The sequence below is a fragment of the Miscanthus floridulus genome, chromosome 8 (genome assembly GCF_019320115.1).
Source record: "Miscanthus floridulus cultivar M001 chromosome 8, ASM1932011v1, whole genome shotgun sequence".
Classification (NCBI taxonomy): Eukaryota; Viridiplantae; Streptophyta; class Magnoliopsida; order Poales; family Poaceae; genus Miscanthus; species Miscanthus floridulus.
The window spans coordinates 8342874-8359582 of NC_089587.1; the positions used below are offsets into that span (position 1 = coordinate 8342874).

The following is a 16709-nucleotide window of genomic DNA, read 5'->3' on the forward strand; positions in this document are numbered from 1 at the left end:
AATATTTACTCATCGCCTACCTTTCATCATTTATTATTTGTCTCTTATTTTCTTAAATCCTTTTAGATATTGGAGGATTGCAGTTGTGGGCAAATTTCAAAAAGTGAGCAGCTCACCTTCTACCATCAAAGACCATGGCCGAGTCTTACCAAGGTTAGTCACAATGTGCACCCCTCAGGTTATTTGATGTAATGATGCAATTACATTGTCATTTAGGTCTACACACAAAAAAACATAAAAGCCAAACATGATGCCTGGTTGACCGCTAGGTTTTTCTGTTATACACTAAAAAATTGTTTACGATAAAATGATAAAACTTTAAATGAGGTTGATTGATTATCTTATTGTGCAGTCTAATGCTTCATATTTTTCTTTGAAATGCCTCTAGAATGATTGGGATAGTAATGTCTTCGTGTATATGGAAGCCTTTGCCAACTTCCAGTTTTTCTCAAAATGTTTTATGCATTCTAGCTGCTGTACTTTTACGTGCCTCAGGTAATTCCTTATCGTCTAAAAGGAAAAATAAAAACCAGAGCAGAATGATATCCTATTCTCAGTACTCTGTTAACTGAGCAAGTATCAAGAGAAATTAGTAATACTTATATGCTGATTCTTTTGCCAGCTTAAGCCAGTATGTCCCGCAAGCTGTTTACTACAGTTCTTTTAACAACGGGCAAAAACTCACATGCTTTGACTTATTCATAGTTCACAATGCGTTAGTTGGACAGTTAGTATTTTGTGACATGGTGCACAAAGCTGCTTTATTTGCTGCAATACTGCATCTAATGTCTATTGTAAGCTAGATTAAATTTCGCTTCATAGATATATCAGTGCATCTATCTTTTCTGAAACCTTATTCGTCGGCTATGTGGTTGTTTGATAGTATCATCTCTGTATTTCAAGGCCAAAGGAGCTCACTGATGCTGTTGATTTGATCAGCCACTACAAACTGCTGCCACACCATGAAACATCTTCGCAATGTTGTGCCTTGGAATTTTTTTCGGTGTTATAAATGCAAGGCATTTGGCTAGAGATTTGTTTATGGCATGTGTAAGGTGATATATGTTTTTGGTTTGCCACTGCTACCTCAACTCCATAAATTTCCTTGCACAATGCTGAAAGCCTCTGATTTGCTTGCAGACATTCTAAGCATCAAGAACTGAAGGACTTCTCTTTATCGATTGGGATACTTCAGGTCGGTTGCAAGTAAGTTTAGGATGATTTATTATGATTATGATGCAGAATTTATCATGTGAGTATGCTATTGCTCCTTTGTTGACATTTAAATGACGGAAATTTACAGTAATTTGGTTCTGACCAAGGTTAATGTGTGAATGGTCACAGGAAAGATCTAAATGATGTGATGCAACTAAACCATATTATGGAATTGCATGTCTGAAAGTTTATTCGATATAGTGCTTATCAATTCAGTCAGCATGGAGCCTACATTTTTGCTTCACTGTGTGGGTTTTGTTGTCACTTGTTAGCTCACAGACCTTAGTCATATTCAACTTCATGCATAAATAATTGTCTATGGGTGACCTACAACTGGCTAATGCTGAATGTTTTATTGGGACTCCCTACTTTATTTTGTTCTTGGTGAACTGATAGTTTAAGTTTACTAGACTTTCAGTTAGACAATCAGGTAAGATACTAGATTCACATAGGTTGCCACCTCGTTGTGAAAATAAGGAGAGATGTGACTGCCATTTACTGAATTCTTTCCTGAAGATAGTTCTAGGGTGAAACCATGTGCAGGTTCCTACTAAATAGTTATATCTTCGAGCACCCACATCATGCGAAAACAACGATGCTTGGATGAAAAATGATAGTCTGATGCCTCTACATCTCTATAGAACGGTAAATACTTGGTAGTGATAATTGATCGTCCGAGTTTCTCTTTTCACAGTAAGACAGGAAAAGTGTAGTTAAATTTGTAATTTGTATACACAACCCCGCCATTATTATTTTCTCCAGTTGACCTTATGCCTTCTGTAGTGGTGTCATGAGATTTCTTTAAGGGGGCCTTCTTTAAATACAGCAAAACAAAGATATAGTTTAATCAACCTTGTTTCGCCTGCACTATAACAGAATTGACTGCTGTGTTTCTACTTACAAACAACCGTTGTCCATTTCCTTGGTCCATTTAGAGAATTATCAACAGAATTGTTTCTTTCTCTGCAGAATTTCTCCTGGAATGGCTGATTTGGTTAATAAGCTAAAAGCTAGGAATGTTGATGTATTCCTTGTGTCAGGAAGCTTCCGACAAATGATCAAGGTAGGTCGTGTAATATCATGCACTGGTTCGTTCGCGCTGCCTTACACTCAATTTTTTTATGGTCACATGTTGACCATATTTGAATGTCAATGATGAAGAAAATAAATATCTTTTTCCCTACACTATGGCATATGATCGTTTCTGTGATTTACAGGCAAACCTATTGCCAAATGGACAGGATAATGTCAATGTTCGTTCTGTAAATTGATTGATCTGGACTATGGATTTCGCAGGAACAACTAAACATGTCTTATTCTTAGAACCATGGCTGAGACTGTTCCATTTGAGAAAGCACTGTCAGCCGGCAGTCTTCAATGAAGAGTGCCTCGAGAAGAGGCCACCAAGGTAACGTCGCTTTATTCTAAACTCCATGTTAGTATATATGGTACCCGGTATTTTAATGTCCTTGGTTCACATCTTTTTTTTAGCTATTGGGATTCAACAACACTGCTATTTATCTTTTGGAAATAATGGGTATGGATTTAACCCCCTCTCTGTTCCCCCCTTATACAAAGCTCTCTATACAACAGCAAGTACTTAGTAGCGATAATTGATCGTCCGAGTTTCTCTGCTCACAGCAACACAGGAAAAGTATAGTTGTACTTTATATTCCTATAAACAACCCCAGCATTACCATTTTTGCCACTTTAACTTATGCCTTCTGTAGCGGTGATATAAGATTCCTTTAAAGTTCCACAGAATAGTCATGTCCAAAGGTTCCATCAGCAAGTTCACAACCAAGTTTTTTACAATCCCAAAATTTAGTCCTCTGTTATATAAATTTCACTGATTCTTTTTCGCAGCCTCTCAAAAGAAAAGAGAAACAGAAAAGCAATATGGAAAAAGAAAGGAATAATATTAACTTTACCTAATTCTGCGCGGAAGTTCTCGGCTACATTACAAAGTACACATCGGTATCATCTATAGTTCCAAGGGGTAAAGAAAAAGCAAGTATCCTTATTCCTTAGAGAGGTTTCCATGAAAGATGTCAGGTATACACACACAATGCAAGTTCTGTATCCATACTGCCTGTTAGGCCTGCACTGTAACATTTTCATTAGCGAGGATATGAGCTAACATACTCTCATTTTCCAGAGCTCAAGGTAACTCTGGGGTGATCATGCAACAAATTTCACCGTCGATCACCTGTACAGTGAAGATGCTCCTAATGTAGTGGCGGGCGTATTTGTCGGCTGCATGCCCACAAAAAAATTTAGTAAGATCTTATTTCTTGAGAATATTTAACCTTACATTTTCCTTAGTTATAGATACGCAAATACCTGTACTTATACATGGACCAATATCATTCTCGTTAAATTCTAGATACACCCTATGTCAGTGGTTATATATATTCAAGATGCAAAATATCTGATATGTACCGCACCCATGCAATTGACAAATTCAAATGGCTCTTTCCTACACTGTACAAATCATATTGTATATCTATCATCTATTGATCCACCAAATTCTTTGTGCAACCAGGTGGTGGCTCAACAGAGTATGTGCTACACCATTTTGTGACATGTGCATGACTATGCTTTACAAGCTCAGCATGGACAATGATTCCTGCGCATTAGATCATGAAAGATGTCAGATGGACTTAATAAAAAAAATCTTGTACTAACAAGGAACAAACCTATTCCTAGGCCTGTTATCTGTAAATTAGACAGGCTATTCTACCTTAAACTATCGATCCTTAGCTACAAGTGGAATCATGTAGTACTATGAATAACCTAGATGCTTGTTTATCTGAGGGCTCAAAGACCAGTTGAACCTACCCGGACAAATGTAATATATTAGGGCCCTGTTTGGTTCTTTAGCCTAAAATTCTTGTCACATCGAATGTTTAGACACATACATGGAGTATTAGATATAGACTAATTATAAAATTAATTACACAACTTGTGACTAATTTGCGAGACGAATCTTTTAAGCCTAATTAGTCCATGATTTGACAACGTGGTGCTATAGTAAACATATGATAACGATGGATTAATTAGGCTTAAAAAATGTCTCACAAATTAGTCTCTATCTATGTAATTGGTTTTATAATTAATCTATACTTAATGTTCCTTATTAGTATCTAAACATTCGATGTGACATGAATTTTAGGGACGACTAAAAACCAAACATCCCCTGGATGTTCTCTAATGGTTCTTCGTACTTATGATTCACGTGTCCATGTCCTCTAATGATTCTTTAGCTACACGTGATTTCCAGATTATTAACTACAATACTGTTTGTAGATTCAGTCTCCACTCCAGGGCCCCAACACAATTAGCTGACTGATGCGGCGCGCGAGGGCGCGCCCCTTCCACTAGTTTTAAATAATAATGCTCCATCGCGGTGCACCAAAGCGCAAAGCCCGGCCGGTTTAGTGTCGAGGCCCGCAGCCCACCCACCAGTGATCTAGTCTACCCCACGGCCCCACCACCCCACACTCGTCGGCGTCGTTGGCGGCGATTGGAACAGGATGGGGCGGTGCTGCACGGTTGCTCTCGCGGCGGCGGCGGCGGCGCTGCTGGTGTCGCTGCCTATGCTGCTGGTGTTGCCGCCGGACGCGGACACGTACGAGCAGGAGAGCCGGTACGCGATGTTCAAGGAGAGCCGCTGGCGCATCGCCTGGGCCAGGGCCGACGGGGATACCACATCTGGCCTCGAGGAGATCTACCGCGGGTACGGGGTCCGGAAGGAGGAGCAATCGTACGAGCAGGAGACCCGTCGGATGTTCGTGGGGTGGAAGGCCAAGTACGGCAAGACCTACAGAGACGTCGGTGAGGAGGAATGCCGGTACAGGTTGTTCAAGGGCAACCGCCGCGTCGTCGTCCAGCTCAACGCCGGCGCCGCCGGGCAAAACGTGTACGGCATCAACCAATTCGGTGACCTCACCAACGAGGAGGTCCGCGAAAGCTGCTACCCGGAGATGGTGGATCAAGAGCTGAGCGCCAGGTGACAAGCCGCCGCCCCCGACCCGGACCCCGACCATGGGGAGGCGGATTTGGTACCAGGTAATCATATTTTTTTTTATGAACTGTTGCTAGCTGTTTTTAGTTTCTTTATTATCATTGTTGTTTCTTTACATGTGGTTGATTACCATTTGCATGAAATGGGGATTATGGATTTTGTTTCCCGCTCCCACGTACTAGTCCTCTAATTATTGATTTTGTTTGGTCAACTGCACTAGTTTCTTTCGGTATCCATATGAACACAAGTAGGGATGCCTTCTGCCTGCAGACCATGAGACCAAACGCATATTTCAATGGTGTACCAGTTTGTAATGGCTTCGTATGTGCAAAGAACTCATAAGATTTTGAGTAGTGCCTTGGTCGGTAGACAAGGGAACAATATTCTAGAGCTAACCACAAGTATGTGAAGATTTTTGTTAACCTCCCTTTGGATATGATTGATTAACCTAGCAGTTCAATTTGTATTAGTACTACTAGTATATGGTAACTGGGAATTCCTACTACCCAAAGTTGTATAATTGTGTGATTCTATTACCGACTGGAGTACACAGTATGGAAGAGAATCAAGGGTTTGGTTTTATGATCAATGAGTGTGATAGAAAAACATATTCCTTTGATCAAACATGGACAGACATTAAAGTTTCTCGTCATTTGGACTGAGATAAGCTTAGCTGGAGAGGGGAAAAAATTATAGTGTGCTTGACATGATGCTAAATAGCCTCTTGGTCTTGGAAACATCTAAAATCTGAATCTCGTGTGGATGTTTCTTAATCCCATTGGTACTAGTGTCTGTCTACTCATATATATTCTCATTCGTTACTTTTTACTTGTTTTATATAGGTTGGCCGGTGCATTGCTACGGAACTGAAACAAAGAGAGACCGGAGGTAGCACCATTCCTGGAGATGAAGCACACATGTGGATCTGAAAGTCACTTCTGTTTGTTGCCGGAGAATTTTAGAATAAAAATGTTGCTAATGTACGCATTTCCACCCCACGAACATCCGGTGATGAGCAGCAGCAGCAGCAGCAACCAGAAATTAAAGCGGCCATGGTAGCCAGACTCTGGCAAGCACGTCAGGTGATCAGTGGAGATCCTCCTTCCTCCCCACTGGAATATCAAGAACTACACGGCTACCTTCCTGCAAGCACTTCAAACAAGGGAGTTCAAGGTTCACAAGATCCCAAGAAACTCAATTACTCAAATACAACAGCAAACTCACTAGCGCATCAGGCATTTAGATCACAGAGCCACTCAACTGTATACACTTGTACGGCTCCTGCTCATAGTTCTTATGATTTGTGCCCTGTTGCATTGGCTTTGCAGAATGTAAACCTGGAGCCTTTCATGCTCCTCTCTGTACGATGTTGTTAAGTTAATGAAGCCTGTTATAAAAAAAAACGTAGTACCTGTTCCGTTCCGTACGAGTTCAATCTGGACGAGTCAGACGAATGGACGTAGGAACTGGCCTTTGGTCCGTGGGTGGATGGAGTCCTTTTTTTTCTTTTATCCCTAGTCCCTGCATCTGCATAAGGCCAGTCTCAATGGGGATTACATAGAGTTTTATAGGCATTAAATATGCTGACATGGCACTGTCTTGATGAAGAGAGAGAAGATAAAAGTTTCATGGGAGTAGAAAGAGTTTCATAGGGATGAAACTCTTCTGTTTCCAAAATATGGGTGTGTTGGAAACTAGGAGATGAAACCCCCACTGAGACTGGCCTAACCTCCATCAGAAGGCTGAGGATGTTTACCCATGGTAGGCTTATTCTATTTTGCGGACTTTTATCGAGTTATTATCGTAGGGTATATATCCTTATTTATTTATTTATTTATTTACCCTCGCAAAAAAATATTTATCTATTTATTTATTCTTTTTTCTTTTTTATTCGCGAATGAACACAAAATGGACTTATCGAGTTATCGTAGGATATATCCTTATTTATTTATTTATTCATTATTTATTTACCCTCGCAAAAAAATATTTATCTATTTATTCTTTATTTCTTTCTTTTTTCTTTTTATTCATGAACGAACGCTCAGTTTAATACTTTAATACATGTAGTTTTTCATCTATGGCTATATATGGCCATCGGCCTGGGCCAGACCTGGCCCGCTGGGGTTCGGGCCGGCACGGCACGCGGGCTGCTCGGGCCATGCCGAATCATGCCCGCTGGGGTTCGGGCCGGCACGGCACGCGGGCTGCTCGGACTGTGGTGAATCGTGCACCGTGCCTGCTCTACGGTCCAGGCACGGCCCTATGGGCCAGTAGTCGGGCCGTGCCGGACCGTTGGGCACGACCAATTCTGCGGGCCATGCCAGCCCACAGCCCGGTCCCCTTAAATCACCTCAAAAAATTCATCTAATACAACACTTAGCAAATATAACATTCTCAATCAGATCACAAGCACAGATTATAAGTTCTAAGTTCACAGATTACAACTTCTAAGTTCACATTCACAATCACTCAATCAGATCACTTACCAAATTTCACATTCACAGATAAAAACTGAACTCAACTCCAAATGACCAAATCTAACAAAAACAAAAGACACAAGAGAGACAATTAAGATAACTGAGACACAATTAAGATAACTGAGCTATTTGTGCAATGTTGCCTCATTAAAAACCTTTCTAGATAAAACTTATCCTTGTGAGAAACACTAGAAAGAAAAAAAAAGTACAGCACAACTCTTAATTAAGTATTAAACATGTTCAAAGGTCTCAAGTCTCACAGAAAACAGATACAGATTACAGTTACAGATCACACTTTCAACTCTCAACTCTCTAGATGTACCAGCAACAGCACCTCCAGATGTACCAGCAGCACCCCCAGATGCACCAGCAGCAGCACCCCCAGATGTACCAGCTTCATCTTCATCGAGATATAAATTCTTGAATGAATCCTTCTAACTCTTGGTTGTCAATAGCATGCTATAACCTTCTTTCTCCTAACTCCTGTATGGCTTGCAGGCTGTAGCCCTTTGGGACCTAGCTGCACCAAACTTTCTTTCATATTTGTTAAACAAACTGTAAATTTCAGTTCTCACATCAGCATAATATGAACTGTAATCATAACTAATGTACTCTTTAAGTAATTGCAGAACATTAAATAGATCTTTCATCTTAGCTCTACGATAAAGAATGCATGCAAATAAATATAACAGAGGTATGTACTGCCAGTATTTAAGGAATTTAAGCTTCATAGGATATACAATAGATATTAGATTTTGATCTTTTTCACTTGCATGCAAATGTGAAGCAATATCAAGAAGATGGTGCAGAATAAGTGCACTAGTTGGATAATAAACACCAGAAAGAACAATAGTGCTTTCATAAAATATTTCCAAAAACTCTAATATCTTCTCAGCTACATGTCAATGCCTTGCAGACAATAATTGTGACCCATAATTGGTATTAATGAACACAGAAAAAACATCATTATATGGAACCAAGTGTTTAAGCATAAGGTATGTAGCATTCCATCTAACATCCATATCTAAGCCAAACTTTCTAGGTCTAACACCCTGAGCAATATAGTAGTTCTTGAACATAGCAATTCTTTTATTAGAGGAATTCAAGAAGTTAATTGCAGATCTTAAATCTTCTAAGCAAGGTTTAAACTGCTTTAAACCAGATTTTACAATCAGATTAATGATATGACAAGCACAACGTTGATGCACAAGACTATAGTTAACCTTAGAAGGATCTGTAGGCTTAGGTGAAGGATCAGCACCCAAATAACCAGCAAACAGAGGTGTCAAAGTACTCATAGCCCTAGCATTAAAAGAAGCATTGTCTAAAGTTATAGAGAAAACCTTATCAATCAGACCATACTCCTCAATCACACAAGCAATTCTTCCAGCAATATTTTCACTGGTATGTTTCACCTCAATCAACCTAAAACCAATAACTTTTTTCTGTAACTCCCAATCAGCATTGACATAATGAGCAACAACAGTAATGAAGTCTTCCTTAGCATTACTAGAACAAATATCTAAAGTCAATGCAACAGAGGAAATAGCAGACAAGACATGATTCTTAAGCATATTACGACGTTCAGTAAACAGCTTACTAAGATCTCTGGTGGTGGTCTGTCTAGATACCTTAACAAACCTAGGGTTATGAGCACGAACAATATACTCCTCCCAGGCCTCTGTCTCACCGATACCTAACGGCAGATCAAGCCTAGCAATCAAGCGACACAACTCAGATCTAGCAACATCAGGTTTATAGTCCTAATTATGCACAGAACCATCAGGATTGTAAGCAAGTCTAGACTGAACCCTAGCACGTTGATCAGTTTTTTGCTTACAAGATTTCCGGTGCCTCTTCAAGTGACCAGTGCCAGCACTAGATCTAGCAGACAAAGTACTGTTACACATTTTATAGGTAGCTTTAGTGTAAATCTTAACTCCATTCATAGTCTCATAGATCTCATCAAAATTAGCCCACACAGCAGATTTACGCTTACCAACAGAGGTACCAGTACCAGCAACAGATGGAGTAGAGCTGGTGGAGCCGACCATGGTCCCAGTCGCCATCGCCCCTTCACCACCGACGCCATCCAGATCGATCGGAGCATAGTCGTCTCTGAGATCGATACCGAACAACGCAGCAGCATCGTCACAGGTGTCGTCATCGTTCTCGCCCTTGGGGGCCAGGCCTGGCAGAAGGACGCCATTGTCTTCAGCCATGGCCTCTCTAGCCCCATTCCTCAACGGTGCGAGTGGCCGCCTTGCTCGCTCTATGCCATAGTTAGAGGACGAAGCATCGACTACCGACCTGCGCAAAGAGATGAAGGAGGAAGAGGAATAGATAGAATCAGAAACAATCAGATAGATCAAGATAGAAAAAGAGGGTTAGGGTTAGGGTTAGGGTTTACCTACGCAACTGGAGCTCGGTGCCGGAGAAGACGACGGCCCCCAAGAGAAGACAACACACCGTTAGCAAGGACGGCGAGCGGCGGTGGAGGGAAGACAGTAACAAGAACTCACATAATCACCAAGATCTAGAGGGGTCGAGGGGAGAGACGGAGAGGGAGACAGGAGAGGGGGAGGGTATTAGGGAGGAGGAGAAGGGAGCGGCTCGACGGTGGCAGGCGAATCGAATTGAGGTCACCGGAGTTGGGGGCGGTCACCAGAGACGGCGAGGTAAGAGCGAGAGCGACTCGAGAGGGCGGAGCAGCGCGGGTGGGTGCTTAGATAGGGAATGAGATGACTGAATGATTTCGGGTTTGGTGAGGGAGGGGAGAGGGAGCTGACGCTGCTTATATATGAAGGGGGAGGCAGAGAGCAGCTGGGCCATCGCCTTGGGCCATGGGGAGAGGAGGAGGCGGAGAGTAGCTGGGCCGTCACCTTTGGGCCGTGGGGGAGAGGGGGTGGCGGGCCGCTGTCAGGCTGACTCTAAAAAACTGGGCCATGCCATGCCAGCCCACGGGTGTCAGTGTTTCAAGTAAACACCAACGAGTAAATTTGTGTTATTGCGTGTCTGGCCCGGATGGTGTACTAAAAAGACACAAGGTTTATACTGGTTCGGGCAGAATGTCCCTACGTCCAGTTCACGGCTGCTGCTTGTGTTATTAGCACTAAAAAGTTCGTAATAGGGGTTACAAATGGGCGAGAGAGGGATAGGTCCCAAGTCTCTAGAGGAAAGGTCGAATTGGTGCTGAGGGCTAGATCGTTGCTTAGTTATGTGTTCGAGGTTCGATGCTAGTGGTTCTGCTATGAGGCAGCGTGATGCGTGGTACGATGATTCAATCCCTCCTCTTAGTGGGGTGCCCTGCTTTCCCTTTTATGGGCCAAGGGAGAGCATGGATTACAAATGGGAGAAAAGAGGAAAACGAGGGGCAAAGGAAGTCCTTCAAGGATGCCGGGTCTTCCTTTCCCTCTGTGCGGGCCCCGCTGACATGGTAGGCGGTGACAGGGACAACCCCACACTGGGCGCATGTCTGCCAACCCTAATAGGGCCACGCTAGGCATCTGTCTGCTGACGATGCCATGTCCTAGCATTGTCAGCGGGTTGTCACGTCCAATCCTGCCCCGGCGGGCGGCGCGACAGACCAAGGTGCTGATCAGCGCCATAGAGGGAGTAGGCGGCACAGTGACCGCACGTCTGTTACTGTGGGTGATGCGAGTTTCCTTCTGGACCATAGTGGTTGTCATGAGCTTCCGTATGGATCCGTGCCTGAGGGCAAATGACGGCGCCCATAACATTGTAAGGCAAATATTGATGCCTACAATACTGTTTGGGCTCTAACATGCCTGGAAGGTCGCAAAGCACCCTTCTGTCATATCCTGACGGTACTTTCCTGTAGGTGTGTAGGGTACGGTCCATGGTATTGTGGTTGACTTGAGTGCCTTGCCTTATCTGCGCGCGCCATTATAAAGGAGTCGCGCGTAGACGTCGGGCGAGGCGGAGCCGGTCCTTAGACATCGGACGAGGCGGAGCCAGTCCTCAGACATCGGGCGAGGTGGAGCCATCCCTCGGGGGTCGGGCGAAGCGGAGCTAGCCCCCAGACGTCGGGCAAGGTAGAGCCATCCCTCGAGGGTCGAGCAAGGTAGAGCCAGCCCTCAGACGTCGGGCAAGGTGGAGCCAGCCCTTAGACGTCGGGGGAGGCAGAACCAGCCCTCAGACATCGGGCGAGGCGGAACCACCCCTTAGACGTCTGGCGAGGCAGAGCCAGCCCTCAGACGTCGGGCGAGGCAGAGCCAACCCTTGGGGGTCGGGCGAGACAGGACCCGCGGCTGCAGCGCCCACCAAGGCAGAGCCAACCCTCGAGGGTCAGACGAGGTAGGGCCCATGGTCTCGGTGGCCGGACAAGACGGGACCCGACAAGCGTGGCCGAACGAGACAGGACCCGACAAGTGGTGTAGTCGCGCTCTTGATCACGCGGATGAATCAACGTTGATGGTCATTAGCTCCTCCTCTTTGGGTACCCTAGTATTGGTCCCCGACAATAGGCCTGGGGTACGGCCTAGGCCCGGTCTGCTGTACCGGGCCGGGCCATGCTCGTGTCGGGCTAAAAAAGTGGGCTTCGTGCCGTACCGCCATGCCTCGGGCTGCATGGACATTTATATCTATGGATGTCAACGTACTCTATTGTTTGTTCTTTTTCTTCTGAGGTAATCTTATCGAGTTATTGTAGGATATGTATATCCTTATTTAAAATTATTGTGGAATCCGGTCCAGTTCGCTATACCCATGAGCCAGCGCCCCTCGGGCCCAAGTCCACCTGAGCCCACAACATACTAAGGTCTTGAGCCTAACTCAACCCAAAAGACTATCGTGATAGGTGAGAACTGCTCCCATGAGCCAGCGCCTTGTATGTGGTGCTTCTCCACCACCAATTACCGATGTGAGACTAAACATAACAATCGCCTCCCCCCACTCCGTCACACATCGGGCCCAACTCTTCAAATCACAACCCTGTGTGATCTCCAGAAGACGTTCTCCAGACCCCGAGTCCAACGCTCCATGTCACACACAACCCATGTGACCTCTGAGACGTTAACTGGCTCCCCCATCACCATGTGACCCTTCAGATTTTCTTTTGCAACCATGGGATTAAACCTAACAATTTTGACTGCTGCGTACGGCTAATCGTCCTGTTCGCTTGTTGGTTTTAGCCAGGCTTATTTAACCAGCCAACTGTGTTTTTCTCTCACAACAAGTCAGCATCGACCAGTCCAAACCAGCCCAAAAATCAACTAGCGAACACGCGCGAATGAGGATTGACATGCAACTTGGCCCGATGCACTGGTGATGTGTAAGCAAAGGAAAGTGGCCATCAATTTTGAATTTCTAATGTATGCGAGCTGGACTTTATGAAATATTTTATTTTTGAACTATATAAAAAGTTGTCATATATATATATATAGACACACACACACAAAATTGAGGGAGTAACTGGGAACGAAAGGGAGATGCATGCTCTCGTTTTGGACACTATCCGATCCCCCGTCACCAAATCTTGTTCGTAATAAAAAATATGCATCGAACGTGTCCAGATAACCTAGTACATAAGGAGCGGGGGCATGTGCTCCCATTCAAATTTGGGGTTTCTAAAGAAAATATACCTTCTTTCGTCTAGCCACGCTCCCATTCAAATTCTGGGTTTCTAAAGAGAATATACCTTCTTTTGTGTAGCTATAGAGGAATTCTTGAGAATGTAGTAGTTGTAGTCGTAACCGACGAGTAATAGCTCGTGATCGTTCTCAATAGTTCCACTGCACTTGTCCCGGTACGTACACGCCACCTTCGTAGTCTGTGAAATCTTTGTTGTGTTGTGGTCTCCGACGGCGATGGAGACGACGACGGGCTTGACCGAAGGTAACTGCTGAAAACATTTGGAACTTGTCGAGGACCAGGGTGACACCTCCTCAAACCCTCTCATGATTAGGTCCGTGCGCGGTGTGGCGCTGGCCTGGCATGTACCATCGTCCATTCCCTTTAAGGGAAGGGTAGGAGGCCGACGATGCCAAGCCATTCTTGCTCACATACTGGAAAGCTGGATGGCGAGGCCGTCGCCTTTGCAGCCTCGCTCACGTGCTCTGATAGCAGTTGCATGGCTAGGCCCTTGTTGTTCACCCCTATGATATGATAGTGTGGTGGCTCTCCAATGTGCCCGTCTTACCATGATGATGTCATTTGGGTCTGACATCTTCAGTTTGACGTAGGTGTAATGAATTTCACGTAGCACGGCTATCCTACGACCTAATTTGGAAACTCTAATCCCTCTGGCATCCCAAACTTTTCCTAGGTGTCTAATCTATGGGGATATTATTCTAATTATCATTCTAGTTCTTAGTGGAGGGTTTTCCATCCCTGCGTTTTGCTCCCCTTGCTTCCAAAAGAGCCCTAAGATGGCATGGTACGCCCCTAGGAAGTTCGCCACCAGGTTAATTTTCTCGAGAGGAACTGCATGCTTGCCCAACATGACCCCATGGAAGGGCCCCACATGGGGGCTAATACATGAGCGTGGAATGCCCACAGTGAAAGTGAATCTAGCCCTTTAGTGGGTTTTGGATGATTGAATGACAACATGATTAAAGAACTAACCCATTTGCTAAGTGTAGACAGGTAATAGGTTATCTCACAGGTACTTAATGAAAGCCAAAATGATGTGTTGTTGTATAAACAATCTAGTTTAAGCACAAGACAACAATGCAAATGGAATTCATGCAAATGCTTGTTTATTGTGGGATTTCCATGAACTATGTGAAAGCAAGCTCATGAGTATTAGTTAATGAGACATGAGGGATTGCATATGGAATGGTCTCATATTTGAAGCTTGCTAAATTGAAATGAAAAAGATAACAATACATATGAATGGATGATTCAACACAAGATGTGACTTAATGGCTTGAGATGGTGAAGATAGCAAGGAAAGGCTTCGAGGTACTAAGCAAGGGTGAAGGGCAAGCGACGGCTTAGCGGCCGAAGAACCTAGCTAGGGCGAAGAAGAAAGTACTTGCATTTAGTTGAGGTACTAATCAAGCTAAGATGGTCATATTGATGTGAAGGATCAAATCTATATTGGACAAGTTGATTAAAGTGACTTGAAGCATTTGGAGTTATTCATATTTGATGAATGGAATCAAGTCATGTGCTCAAGATGGTTATGCTCAAGTGACAAAATCAATATTGACATGTTGGCACCCTCACTTGATGAAGATTGAAAGACACGGCATCAATTTAAAGAAGATCAACTCAAAAGGTTTAATTTCATTTTTCTTTTGATCTTGAGTTAATAGGTATGCCGTACTATTAAGAGGGATGCAAGTTTCGGTGGTCTGAGAAAGATAGAGTGCTCAAGCATAATAATTAAATCAAAAGAGAGACACTCTAGCACTTCACGAGCACATAGAATAATTTTCTGTGACTGTCGGTGTCGGAAGTCCCGACGTAAGCCGGAACTCCCGACTGTCGGAAGTCATGACTCTTGCCGGAAGTGCTGACTCCCAGCCATAGCCTGCGCGGTGACTATGGACGTCGGAAGTCCCGACGTGAGTCGGAACTCCCGATAGTCGGAAGTCCCGACCCAAGCCGGGAGTCCTAGCATCGTTGGTTCTACTGACCTGCTGACTGTGCACGTCGGAAGTCCCGATGTTCGTCAAAAGTTCCGACGTTGGCTGTCTCGAGTGGACTTTGACCTCGCATGAACAGTGTTTTCTTCATACGTCAGAAGTCCCAAGATCTGCGTCGGAACTCCCGACGTAGATCTGAACGGTTAGATTTTGCCTTGGAGTTTATATACCCCTCTCCTTTCTTCTAACCGTTGCCCACTCATTTCATTGCAACGAACACTCGGCCAAAACAGCCCCCAAGCATTCTAGGCTCGCCACTCTTCTCTCCTTTGCCTCCAACTTCAATTCCTAAAGGGTTTGAGTGATTGGAGAGTGGATTGAGTGAGAAAAACACTTTGAGCAAGCTTGAGCACTTGATTTCTTCGTCAAGCCGGTTTGATTTGCATTTGTTACTCTTGGGGATTTTCCCCTAGCCGGCGAGACGTCGCCCAAGAGCTTCCATCTTGTGGAAGAGCCTTGGGAAGTTTGTATTACCCTTGATTTCTAGTGAAGAAACTCAAGTGACCTTTGTGGTATCCTTGAGTGAGGCAAGGAGGTGGAAGAGACTCCGACCAAAGTGGTCACCTCAACAACGAGGACGTAGGAGCTCCTTTGTGGGGCTGCTGAACCTCATGATAAATTCTTGTCTTCCGCGTGCTTGTTGTTGTTGTTGTGATTTGCTCGAAATTACATGTATTTGGTTGTCTTCCTCTCTCTAGCTATTTCTTAGGGTTTGGGCCTCGATCTACGGAGTGGTGGCTTATCAACGTCAAGAGAGTGACCCAACACCTTACCTTACCACTAGGAAGTGGGTTTGTAAGTTATTGGCATCACAAAGTTCATTTTAGCACTTATAGTTCATTTCCCGTAGGGGTCGGAAGTGCTAACTGTTTGCGTTGGAAGTTCTGACCCAAACTGTCGGGACTTTTGACATGTCGGAAGTTCTGACCCAAACATCGAGACTTCTGACACGTCAGAAGTTCTGACCCAAACTATCGGGACTTCCGACATTAACTGACTAGTGCATTTTGATTCAACTCTTTGGTTGCCGCTGTTTGGCTCCCTAGGTTTATCTAGTATCTTTTATATACTTTGTGGCTAACTTGTGAGGGGTTGTATTACTCTAATTTGGAGTTTCCATTTTGGAAACTCCTATTACTAATCGTTTCCGCTTTTAAAGGTGTTGATTTTTCAGAAACGCCTATTCACCCCCCTCTAGGCGACATCCTAGGTCCTTTCAATTGGTATCAGAGCGAGGTTCTCACCTAAAGCTTCACCGCCGTGAGAAAAGGATGTCGACGCCTATCAAGTTGGAGCCAATGCTTCTCCAAAATGATGGTTCAAACTTTCTACCTTGGTCAATTCATGTACTCAATGCTTTTAGAGATATTAGTCCTT

The 16709-nt window shown here is 44.1% G+C and overlaps 1 pseudogene; it reads left to right on the forward strand.

Moving 5' to 3' along the window:
• The first annotated feature begins 4663 nt into the window (after positions 1-4663).
• Positions 4664-6622, forward strand: LOC136471048 (probable cysteine protease RDL3; annotated as a pseudogene).
• Positions 6623-16709: the final 10087 nt, after the last annotated feature.